The sequence below is a fragment of the Lissotriton vulgaris genome, chromosome 3_1 (assembly GCF_964263255.1).
Source record: "Lissotriton vulgaris chromosome 3_1, aLisVul1.2, whole genome shotgun sequence".
NCBI lineage: Eukaryota > Metazoa > Chordata > Amphibia > Caudata > Salamandridae > Lissotriton > Lissotriton vulgaris.
In genome coordinates this window covers 1,038,905,866-1,038,918,174 of record NC_141689.1, presented here as the reverse complement: position 1 = coordinate 1,038,918,174, position 12,309 = coordinate 1,038,905,866, and the positions used below count along the sequence as shown (strand labels likewise).

General features: G+C 40.2%; 1 long non-coding RNA gene and 1 other non-coding gene across 4 annotated transcripts in view; both read left to right on the top strand.

The window, feature by feature from the left end:
• The window catches only part of LOC147727363 (uncharacterized), a 46,911-nt gene that overhangs the window by 19,393 nt on the left and 15,209 nt on the right, over window positions 1-12,309 (top strand). For 2 of the 3 annotated variants that reach the window (XR_015309327.1, XR_015309325.1), the window contains exons 4-5: window positions 6,604-6,700; window positions 8,018-8,093. This is a non-coding gene — a long non-coding RNA (uncharacterized LOC147727363). The remainder of the gene's footprint in view (window positions 1-6,603; window positions 6,701-8,017; window positions 8,094-12,309) is intronic. The other variant, XR_015309326.1, reaches the window with a different exon arrangement.
• On the top strand, window positions 6,924-7,048 carry LOC147727366 (small nucleolar RNA SNORA24). Its single transcript, XR_015309630.1, has one exon. It is a non-coding gene; the product is annotated as a small nucleolar RNA SNORA24 (small nucleolar RNA).

The following is a 12,309-nucleotide window of genomic DNA, read 5'->3' as shown; positions in this document are numbered from 1 at the left end:
TAAAGGAGTCTAGAATGTTATATAGTTCCTTTCTGGATTCTCTACAACGATGTCGATGTAAGAGAGTTAGTAGTTCTGGATGTATGACCCCCAAGTTATCATAATCAACTAACTAAAAAATGAGCAGTCTGCGCACTAAATGATTCTATTTTATTTAGTTACCTCAATTATTCAGGTCTTTAAACCTTTCGCACATAGATAAAGCGTTGCGGAGCCTCGATGTTGTGGTTACCTCAAATATTCAGGTCTCGATGTCTATTAACCTCTCACAGATATTTAGGGTGTTAGCGGAGTTTAGATGATATAGAGTAACTTCGCTCCCGCCTGAATTATCTAGTTCACAGGCAAAAGAACCAATAAAACAACAAACTCGCACTGTTACCTGTTTGGGGAAAGTCGTATTCTCCATCAGGGGGGTGCTGCTTCTATGAGCACAGAGCTGGAGACAAGGAAGTGGAACATTAGAAACGCCGCTGGTAGATCTTACCGGTATGCCAGAGAAGTTAAACGCAGCCGCCATTACCCGCATGGTATACAGTTCTCCGACTTGTGCGGACTCTGCCCCCGGACGTTCGTTCTACGTATTGCGCTCCTTTTTAAAGGGCTACAGGCTGTGTAAGGGATGAGGTTTATTTATAAAAAAATAACTGTAGTGGTTGCAATTTTGGCGAACATTTTTCTCTACATTATGTGGTAAGGTAAAAGTACTGTGAACCCAATTAGACATAGGACGGTAGTTCATTGATTCTACTGCATGTTGAACTGCTAGTGCGAGTATTATTCTTTTGATATGTTAATTTGTCAATCAAGATAAGTTTATCAAAGAGGTTGTTATTTGGCAAATTGATGCCACGGTACATTATCATTGAGGCCTTGCTGAGAAGTTTGGAGGCGGTTTACCCACCGCTGTTCCTCTTCATAGAGTATTTTCTCTGAGTTCTGTGATTTTTCTGATGACATTTCAATCACTGTCCAGTGTAGATCGTCAAAGGAATGGTTCATTTCCACGAAGTGTGTACATAACTTTGTGGTGGTCTTTTTCAGTCTTATATTGCTTCCATGTTCCACGATTCTTGTTTTACAGAAACATATATACCGCTAAATTCGAACAACATTGAGTTTTTGAGGGTGTATCATCTTTCTAACCAATGGTTTATTTAGAATTGTTAAGTGTCCTTTTCTTTTGATTAAACACTTATAAAAAAGTCTTACACATTAACTGCCTGCCACCGAGAGTTCTATTTAAAAAATCCTACATGATGTAGAAAACCTTCAATGGCGTACTCCCATATTTCCCTCTAATACATTTAAAAAAGATACTCACATGCTCGATCGGAAACGCACCAACAACCATCTTTGAGGTACCCTATTAGCAATAGAAAAAATGGGGTGATGGAGCCTTCAGGCAAGAAAGAGCCATATTATGGAACTCTATCCGTTTAGGAATCCAATTACAGGCTTGGTTGCTAAAATTCCAGAAAGTGGACTGCTCCCTAATAGCCATCGCAGTTCTTATGTAAGTGCTTTTTAGCACCAAGAGACTCCTGAATTGAAAGATGTAGATTACAGAAATCCAAAAGTAAGTTAATAAAATGTTTGTGACTTAATCTGGCAGAGGTCTAAACCTCGCAGCTAACGTTAAATCTTCCTTATGCCTGCCTGCAATGTCAAACTCCTAATCCCCCACCTGGCACACCAAAGTTTAGATTATTTCTTCATACTGCTCACTTCTGGAACTCAAACCTTTATTTGCAGGGTGTTCAATTTCTTGAAAGGGGACTTCTCTGGCTTCAGAACATTTTAGAGACTTAGAATTCCTAATGTATGTCTGCACGAAAGACCCTCTGACACTTGATGCTGCTGGTCTTCAAGCATGGCCTAATTAGTCCCTTTCTTGTAACTTTATTGCATCGTAAAATACACATTTCATCCTACACAACTCACTTGACAATCAGCATACAATCTATTTTCTGCCCATACAAAAAAGTACTGTTCAATACATTCATAGCCATGCTTTCTGACATTTGCCATCTTGAAATTGATAATCTCTTCCAACCTGCTTACAGTACACCTGACCTTTTACTTCGAAACCATCCTTGGCACAATACATGACACCATAGACACCTGTGCCCCCTCATAGTGGATAGACTACAAAACCACCTATGTTTTGTATTTTATTATCTTACGTAGTGCTTCATACCCATAGAGACCAAGAATCGCATTCAATATTCACGGTGTTCCTGGTGTCAATCGAACGAATTAAGATGGATGGAGCTTGGCTTACATGGCAAGTGTGTTCAAAGATGTGCTTTAAATATCGTGAGGCAAATTTCTTTAGAAGTGGTCTCTCGTAAAGTTCAGAATTATGGGGTTAACATATGGCTGCTTAGTAACCACTTTGGTGGACGTTTCATGCTGTACATTAAGATACCCAATTGCAAGGGCATTGCTAGCATCCAGAAGCGAGAGGCACTTGGGTATGTAAGCATAGTCAATGAGATTCATCCTTGAGTCCTATTCATCCAAGAAGCTGTCTTGTGGTTTCTTTGGCACTTCTTAGAAAAATTAGTGCAACTACGAATTCAAGGGTGCTCGCATTGCCTCTGGTTTAATTTCCTAATTGTGGCGTACACACTCCTTTCCTATGGTCGCTTTGCATTATAAAGATATAATGTGCAACCTGATTTTTAAAAGTACATTGTAAGGCTGAAGGCTTAGCTGTCCCTGTCAATTAGGTTTAACAATCTATGCTGCGTATTATCTACTCTGGAGTCACCTTCTGGGTATGGGGCTTGGGGTTGACGTTTCCTCATGCAGGGTACCACTGGCCTCTTTGTTAGCCCAAGGAGCTGCTGTCCAGTCTTTGGTGCATCCTGTCATTGCTGGGTCCAGGGAATAGGAGTGCAGTCCTTCTTAGATCCTTTCTTCAGTACAGACCTGATCTGAGGTCTGCATGCCTGGGGTGCCGCTTTATGGCCAGTTCTTGCCCTCTGGGAATGGTGACTTTGGCCTTTTCCTCTGGCTCTGACAAGAGCTGTCTTGGGAACTGTTATGGCTGCCTATTTATACATATAGTATTGGAAATGCTGGTTTGTGCAGTCTAGGCTTGTTGCATGGTTGATTTAAAAACATCCACTGCCCAAAGTATTCCTACTGGGTTTCATGCTCCTCTTGCACATGCACCATAAGTTTGGCACCTCAATAACTTGGCTGATTAATTGTCCTCCATCTGCTGTAGTAACATGTCCACAGATGTTACAAATAGACTGCCCCACTAATTGGCATGTTAATAATTGATACCTGGACTTTGTTTGAAGCCAGGGGGCCTTCTGTCATACTGGTCTTAGGAGTGTTCCGTTACACAACTGACGGTTGGCTTTGTGTGCAGCATCAAGGGCTGACTTTATGTATGTCTTTTCTATTTATTGTCTTCCCATCTAGTATTCTACCTTTTTCCCTAAACTTGTATTGATCAGGGAAGCAGTGCATCAAATCCTCCATCTCCTCCCATACCTATTGAGGAAAGCACTTGAATTCTCTAAACACCATTGTGTTGCAGTATATATTTCCATTTTCCTTCTCGCTTTTTAGTTCTCTTGCTTTTTTTTTTTTCTTGTGGTGGACCTGTGCTTTAGAGGCTTTGTCTATTTCCGAGCTGTTCAGACACTTATGCAGTCTGCCCGTATATTGGTTTTGGTATGTGTTGGAAAGCTTGTATTTTTGTTTCTCCACCCTGAAGGTTTTAATTTGTTCCTGAAAAAACAGTAACTTATGTCCGTACGAAGCAGTTTCTATTGTGTGCCGCCTTAAAAAGAAAAATCTGTCCACTAGATCTGGCTTGTATTGGTTTAATGACCGCCAACAGTCAACCTCCTATGTCCTTAACCCCTTCCATGCTGATGACAGAACGGTTCCGTCATCAGCTACGGGTGAGCTGTGCTGATGACGGAACTGTTCCGTCATGACTCCGCCCGCGCAAGGCGGAGTCAGCACAGGCGGAAAATACGCCCCGCACGGAAGGGGTTAAAAGAAACTATGGGTGACCACCCAAAAATGAGCACTTTGCAACAGTGGTGTTTTGCGCTTTTCCATGAAAGCTAGTAAGCTTGTTGCAAAAAGATATTCGAAGCGGTATGATAAGTCATATTACTAAAATGCTGTACATAAAGTGTAGAAATTTGCACGGGTTCAGAGTTTCCTGTAATGACCTATTGTGTAAAAGAAATTACCATTTTGCCATAAATATATCCTTTCTGCCGATCATTGTTCTTTTTAGAAAGACCTATCTGAAGTATAGAATCTGTTCTTGTTTTGTTCTTTACCTTGGCTGGAGACCTTATCAAATGTCACCCGTAATAAGTTATTACAGTTGGAAGCTAGGATGTATTAGTCAAGACTAGAGATTTCCAACTCGATTGTAATCGGGAAATTAGAGACCAGCTCTTATACAGTGTTTGCATGCTCTATTTTTACTGGTGTTCACTTACGACCTTGCGATAGGTAATTAGTGTAGCATGCATTATCATGAGGTTCTGTCTAATGCTGCGATAAACACTAATAAGTATGTCAGTAGTTTGTCCACTCCATACTTTTCTAGTGTAAGGTGTTGGTTACATCGATCTGAAAATGTGTATGTATATATGTGTATGTGTGTATGTATATATGTATGTATATATGTGTATATGTATGTGTATGTATATATATGTATGTGTGTATATGTATATATGTGTGTATATGTGTGTGTATATGTGTGTGTATATGTGTGTGTATATGTGTGTGTGTGTGTGTGTGTGTGTGTATATGTATGTGTATATATGTGTGTGTGTATATATATGTATGTGTATATATCTCCTATTCTGATATGCAGTCTCCCAAGATGGCCACCAGAGACAAAAGAGCCCAAATATCAGCCAGATGTAGCCCAACTATAGCTCAATGACAGAATGTCCCAGAGTGTTCTAAAGAACAACTAGAACGGTCTTACTTATGACAAAAGTATGGCACACCTTAAGTCATCTTGATTGGACTAAAGTGGTAACACTTAATACATTTAATTTGAAAAGGAACAAAATGAGGAAATGAGGGGTTTCATTTTGCCCAAGACGTCTCCTCCAGCAGAAACAGGCAGCACACGGGGCTCGTGGAACATCAACCTTTTGTCTGTTCAGACCATGGGCATGACGCGTTTCGGGGGTTTTTCCTTTATCAAATGCCCCCCTGGTCGAGTTGTCTCTGTTGCCTGCAGTTCCACAAAGTTAAATTCAATTGTCCGTCCCACCTTCTAAAGTAGTGTGGGTTGCCTGATAAACACGGCATGGAGTCGCCTCTGCCTTTGGTAGTAAACTGCATTTCCCGGCATGCAGCAGTGTATGCATGCCGGCGGCGATACCAATTACGGCTCGATTTTCTTGGTGGGTCAACAGCCGGTGTGCCATGTCATCTGGTGGGAGCTGTGGCAATTGTTCTGGACTCAGGTGATGACTTCCACATGCCTCTCACCCTTCCTCGCACTTCAGACTGTCCTGGAAAAGGAAACGCCAATGAAGTAGGGGCGTAGCTCCATACAGGTATGGACTGTATTTACAGCATTGTCAATTACAGGCTTGATGCGGGGTAGTCAGAGGGTCTTCCATTTCGCGACCCCCATTAGACACTTGCGGGGGGTGCACACCTTGCGTGCGGTTGAGCACGAATGCTGAACACTGGCAACCCACTGAATATTACCCAAGACGTCTCCTCCAGCAGAAAGAAACAGGCAGCACACGGGGCTCGTGGAATATCAACCATTTATTGTCTGTTCAGACCATGGGCATGACGCGTTTCGGGGGTTTTTCCTTTATCAAATGCCCCCCTGGTCGAGTTGTCTGTTGCCTGCAGTTCCACAAAGTTAAATTCAATTGTCCGTCCCACCTTCTAAAGTAGTGTGGGTTGCCTGATATATATATATATATATATATATATATATATATATATATATATATATATATATATATATATATATATATATATATATTCACTTGTTATAGTTAGGAAGTAGCATTCAAAAAACCTATGAAATTCACTGAAAAAACCAAAGGTTTGACGCATGTTAGTGTGTGTGTGTGTGTGTGTGTTCTATCTGGATGTGAGTCGCACATAAATCTGGAAAGTTTTCAAGCGCAAAACTTCTACAGGTAAGCTAACCTTTCAGTTTTGCAGTGCAAATCTTTCTAGCTTCACTTGCATTGATAATAAAACCGTATTTCCAACTCAGAAGGATGGGTCGAAATAAGTGTGAACTTGCAGCTTAGTGTCTTAGAATGTTCTACGCCATTTGACTGTCTTGTCAACATAGTAGTTTTGTGCTTGTGGACTAATGACCAACTGGCTGCTATGCAGAGTTAATTATGCATGAATGAAGGATATTAGTTGGCGAGGATGTGGATTAAAACTGAAGAGTTTAACTTTTTAGGATCCAGAAAAGAGGCGCACAGACCCAATTTTCAAACTAGAATAGACAAGTACTTCACGCAGAATTTGTAGTTGGCCTGCATCTACTACATTTCTCGTCCACTTATTTTGAGCTAGTATTCACTTCTGTATTGATGTTTTTGTTTTTCACAGGAATGTTTCGAGATGCAGAATCTGATTTCAAAGCTGAGAAGCACTTCAATTCACAATGGCTTTTCTGGAGATTATAGCTGTGCTTGTTTTAATGGTGGTAAGTCCAAATGGTGGTTACATATTGATCCCTGTACTTTATATGGTGGTGTTTGTCACTGTTATTATATAGCTGACAATGTCCTCTAAATGGAGTGAAGCTCAGTTCCTGGTGCGAATGAGCCATATGGAATCAACTTGCACTCTGAAGAGAATCAACCAGTTAAGCTAGTGTTCTCCTTGGTGATGGTGTGCTTTAGGTTAGAAGCTTGTGGTCTGTATTTGTCCAGGAATCCATGGGGCCTGCTCTCTGTGGCAGTTTTCCTTCCTAGCCCTGGAAGAGCACATTTTTGCTAATTAGTAAATTGGTTTCCATTTTCTTGGTCACTGAATTCTATGAGCAAGACACTCCTAATAACATGCATTTTACCAAGCATAAATTATCGGTGTATGGTCTCACTAACCTCCTTCTAAACTATGCTTTTAATGTTATGTTTTATATATTCTTTTGGGATGATAAGCATATTTCTTCTTTCCACGGTACTTAGTTGAGACATCCCTGGATCATGATTTAGATGTGGATTCCTTCATCTATTTCTTTGCAAGAAGTGTACAGGTTTGTGCCCTTGCTCATTTTCAGCTGTGTTTTTTGTGTACGCTTACTATTTCACTTCAATAATGAGCAGTAGTTTGGTATTTGACACGAAGTAAAACAAGGGTTTAACTTGGTAGTTATGCAGCTTGAAGGGTTTCAGAATTTTCATAATTTGTTTGGCTACCTTGTGGTCGGGCCTGCATTCGGTGTCCCACACCCCTGTTAGCCATTTGGTGGATCTCTTCCTCCTCGCCCCCCCTTGCGTGGTCAGTCTTCACATATATTTTCCCCCTTTTGGTTCTCTCGCCTTTGGACTTAATTACTCTCCCTGCTATACAGCTGTCGGGCACTTTCTTTACACCTTTTCTACAGGGAGGTGAAGGTTTCATGTGAATTAAGAGTTTTCAAGCTTAAAGCTGTGTTGTAAATGTTTGCCGATGGGACATGGTGTATTTTGCTCAACGATTTGTCTTAATTTCATTAAATTTGTCACAAGTTTCTTTTCTGAGAATTCTATATTTTTCCTTAGTTTGAAAACGTTGGCAGTGATTGCATATGCTATGAATTATGTTTTTTATTTTGAAAGTGAAGGGCTTATTGCTAAACCCAGGGGTTTCAAAGTTTGAAAGTCAGCCCCATCTTTTTTTATTTGAAGTTACTGATGGTTTAAGAATGTTGGGCTTGGTTTAAATGTTATAAATCTATTAAAATGTATTATAAATGCATGGCACTACTTTGCCAGCTGTTTTTTAATCTCTAACTTTTAAATGTTAACTGAATTAGTCTTGCGGTGTAAAACTATGCCACCAGCGCTCCACAGCTCCTTGCCATTCCTACGAAGCATATAGCACATTGGCAGGTAGGTTTATGTCAAAATGAAAATTGAGAACTTTGCACTGTTTGAAGCTTTGTCGTTTGTGACCTATTTGCCGTGTGAGGGGTCTCCAATGCATTTGTTTTACGCTTTGACTGTCAATGCTGCCTGCCCTAGCCTCCCATACAGGTCTATCACCAGTCTTACACATTTTTTTAAAATCTAAAACGCCCATGTAAGATCACTTTTTAGGCTTAAAATAAGTGACCAATTCACTGGCTGCCACCAAAAAATCCTGCATGACTTATAAAATCTTCCATGGCTTACCCCAATATTACTCTATAATACATTTAAAAAAAATACTTGCATGCTCAATCTCAGACCCCCCCCCCCCCCCCCCCCCCCCCATCCTATTACCACTACAAAAATGGGATGAAGGCTTCAGGCATAAAGGAGCAATATTATGAAATCGATCCCTTTAAAAATCCAATTATAGGCTATGTTGCTTACGTTCGTGATATTAGAGATAATAGCCACTGAAGTGAAAGATGTAGTTGACAGAAATCCAAAAGTAAGTTAATATAATGTTTGTGACTCAAACTGGCAGAAGTCAAAACCCTGCAGTTCAATTAAGATCTTCCTTATGCTTGCCTGCAATGTCCAACTTCTAATTTCCCTCCTGGCACAGCAAAGGTGGGATTATTTCTACATACTGCTCACTTTTGCAAATCAAAATTTTATTTGAAGGGTGTTCAAATTACTTGATAGGGGACTTCTCTAGCTTCAGAACATTTTGGAGATTTAGAAATCCTAATTTTGTAAGTCTGGCTTGAAAGACCCTCTCACACTTGAAGCTGCTTGTCTTCCAGCATGGCCTATTTATTTCCTTTTTTGTAACTTGATTGCATCATAAAATAAACTTTTCTTCATTCATCCTACACAACTCACTTGAAAATCAGCATCCAGTCTATCTGCCCCTACAAAAATGTTCTGTTCAATACATTTATAGCCTTGATGTCAGACATTTGCCATCTTAACATTGATAATCTCATCCACCATGCTTAAAGTACTCCTGACCCTATTCCTTGAAACCATCCATAGCACAATACATAAGGCACACCATAGACACCTGTGCCCCCTCGTTGTGGGTTATATAGACTACAAAACAACCTACATTTTGTTCTTTAATGTAGCTCTTGTATAGTGTTTCATACCCCTAGAGGGACCAAGAGAAACCGCCAATATTTAGTGTGTTTCTGGCGTCATTTGAATGAATGAATGAATGGATAAGATGTTGGGTAGAGCTTGGCTTATATGGCAAGTTTTTGTTCAAAGATGTGCTTTAAATATGGTGAGGCAAATGTCTTTAGAAGTGGTCTGTCTCGTAAAGTTCATAATTATAGGGCTATCATATGGCTACTTAGTAACCACTTTAGTGCACGTTTTAGGCTGTACATTAAGATACCCAATTGCAAGGGCATTGCTAGCGGCCAGAAGCGAGAGGGACTCTAGTATGTAAGCTTGGTCAATAAGATTCATCCTTGAGTCCTATTCATCCAAGAAACTGGGTTGTTCCTTTGTGACTTTTCTGAAAACTCACAGTACACCTACTACTTCAAGGGTGCCTGCATTGTCTCATATAAAAGATTATTAGGCCACACTCTTATCCTACGGTCGCTTAGTATTATAAAGATATAATGTACAACCTGATTTTTTTTATGTACATTGTAAGGCTGATTGCTTGCTGTACCCTGTCAACTAGGTTTCACAATCTATGCTGCAGAGTATCTACTCGGTACTTTACACCACCCTCAAATATTCAGTGACTTCAAACAAATACAAGCCACAAACCAATCTACAAAACCCAAAATGGATTTCCGGTCAAATTATTGAAAGTCATCTGCAGCTACAGAGCACTCTCAAAGTCCTTTCTATGTCTGTGAACATGCGGGGGGCAAAGCTCATCTCCATGTTTGTATATAGACCTAGCTGGGGTTATTCCTACATAGTATAAACAAACCTCTGTGTGTGCCGATCTGTGGCACTCTTTTTGTCTTCTCTCTCTGCCCCAACACACTTTACTTTAATAAAACGCGGCACCGTCTTCAGACACCGCGCTATGCAATAGGTGTTGCTTTTGGTATTGTAAATAATGCCTTTTACTTTTTATAAAGGCATTGCCATTTACAATATCAATAGCTCAAAATAATGTAATTGCGAGACCTATTGCATTGTAAATGCCTGTTGTGAAATTATTTTACACAAGTATAATTTAGAAAATCCTATTTTTCACCACAAATCTTGGGACCTATAAACCAAGAGGTCTTTAAAATTAGAATGTTGCCTTGACTCATGTGAATTAAAACTGAAGAGTTTAACATGTGATTAAGGATCCAGAAAAGAGTACGGATCCAGTTTCCACCCTAGAATTGAGGAAGCTTCACACAGGATTTGTAGTTGGTAGGCATCTTGTACATTACTGGTCAGCTTTAGCTATTCTACTGTACATTAAATATTTACAGGTATATCTGAAGATTCTGACTTCAAAGCTGTCCAGGAACCCATGAGGTCTGTAATCGTGGCAGATTTTCTTCGTGGCCCTGGAAGAGAAGCTTTACTTATTACTAGTTTTCATTTTCTTGGTCATTGAGTTCTATGAGCAATCAGGATAAACATGACACTTATGCCTAACAGTTTCATCTCAGTCCCTTCTGGTAGAAGTGAGCTTGCTCTGTCGACGCTAAGAATGTTATGCAAAGGAAAGTCCTTCACTGTATTCAGTTGCTTTTAGAAAACCTTTTTCCTTTGGGGGTGAATTCTCCATATCGAATGGGAACTCCAGTCTATGCAACTTTTGAATTCTTGCTTGCAGGCTTCTATTTCTTTAGTGAACTCTTAAATATGCCAGTTGCATAGGTAGAAGTGAGTACGCATGTATTCCCTGCCTCCTTAGATTTCCCTGGCATTTTGTGAAAACCCCTGCTGCTGATTCCATCTCCGAAAGTACCCTTAATTGATTAAGTCCATTGTTTACTTAAGATTTGTTGTTTTTTGTGTTCGTTCATCGTTATATGGAAGTGTTTGTCCTGGAGGTCTATGGTTTCCCTCTAAATGGATTTCCTTCTCCTTGGATAGCGTCATGCCATGTGATGATTTTTAAGTTTTTGTGTCAATATGTTCAGAAATCCGGTTGCTCTCAAAATTATATCCAGTTTTGAGACAAAGTAAGCTCCTTGGTTGTGCCCCTTCTTTGGAGCATACACTATGGGTATTTTATTAACGTAATGTCCTGCTACTGCAGGAGTGTCAGTTTTTGTTCTTTGTGTGCCCTTTTCTTTGGTTTTAGGGTTTATTGTGTAATGTAGTTGTGCAAGATCCCTGTTCAATTAGGGTTGGCACCAAGTTGTCAGTCGTTGTGTTCCACCTATCCTCTAGGAACCCTCCCAATCTCCTACAGATGTCTGTCAGGGCATTTTGTGCATAATTACTTTGCTGAAGAGGCTCATCCTTTTGTGGTTTGGCCTTTCCTCTGGCTCTGAAAGAGCCGTCTTGGGTACAATTTTGGTTGCCAATTTATACATATAGTATTGGAAATGCTGGGTTGTGCAGACTAGGCTTGTTCCATGACTGATTAAAAAAACGCATCTGTCCAAAGTATTCTTGCTGGGTGTTATACTCCTCTTGCACATGCCCCTGAAGTGTAGGGCGTCCATAAACTAGCTGATTCGTTGTCCTTAATCTGCTGTAGTAACATGTCTACAGAAGTTACAAATAGACTGCCCCACGTATTTGCATTTTAATAATGGATACTTGGGACTTTTTATTGAAAGCCTCGGGCCTTCTGTCATACAGGTCTTCAGTGCTGTTCCAATACACGTCTGCTTGTTGGCTTTGTGTACAGCCCATGGCTGACTTTAATTTTAAGCATGTCTTTATTTATTGTCTTGTATTATAGCCTTTGCCCTAAACGTGTATTGATCAGGGAAGCATTGCATCAAATACTCAATCTCCTCCCATTGTTGGTGTCCATATCTATTGAGGCAAGCACTTTAATTTCCTTCACACCATTGTGTTGCATTAGATTTTTCCTTCTCGCTTTTCAGTTCTCTTGCTCTCCTTTTCTGGTGGTGGACCTGTGCTTCAGAGGCTTTGTCTCTTTTCCTAGCTGTTCAGACTGTGATGCAGTCTGTTGGCCATTGGTTTTGGTACGTGTTGGAATGCCTGTATTTTTTTTCTCCACCATGAAGGTTTTAAATTTTTT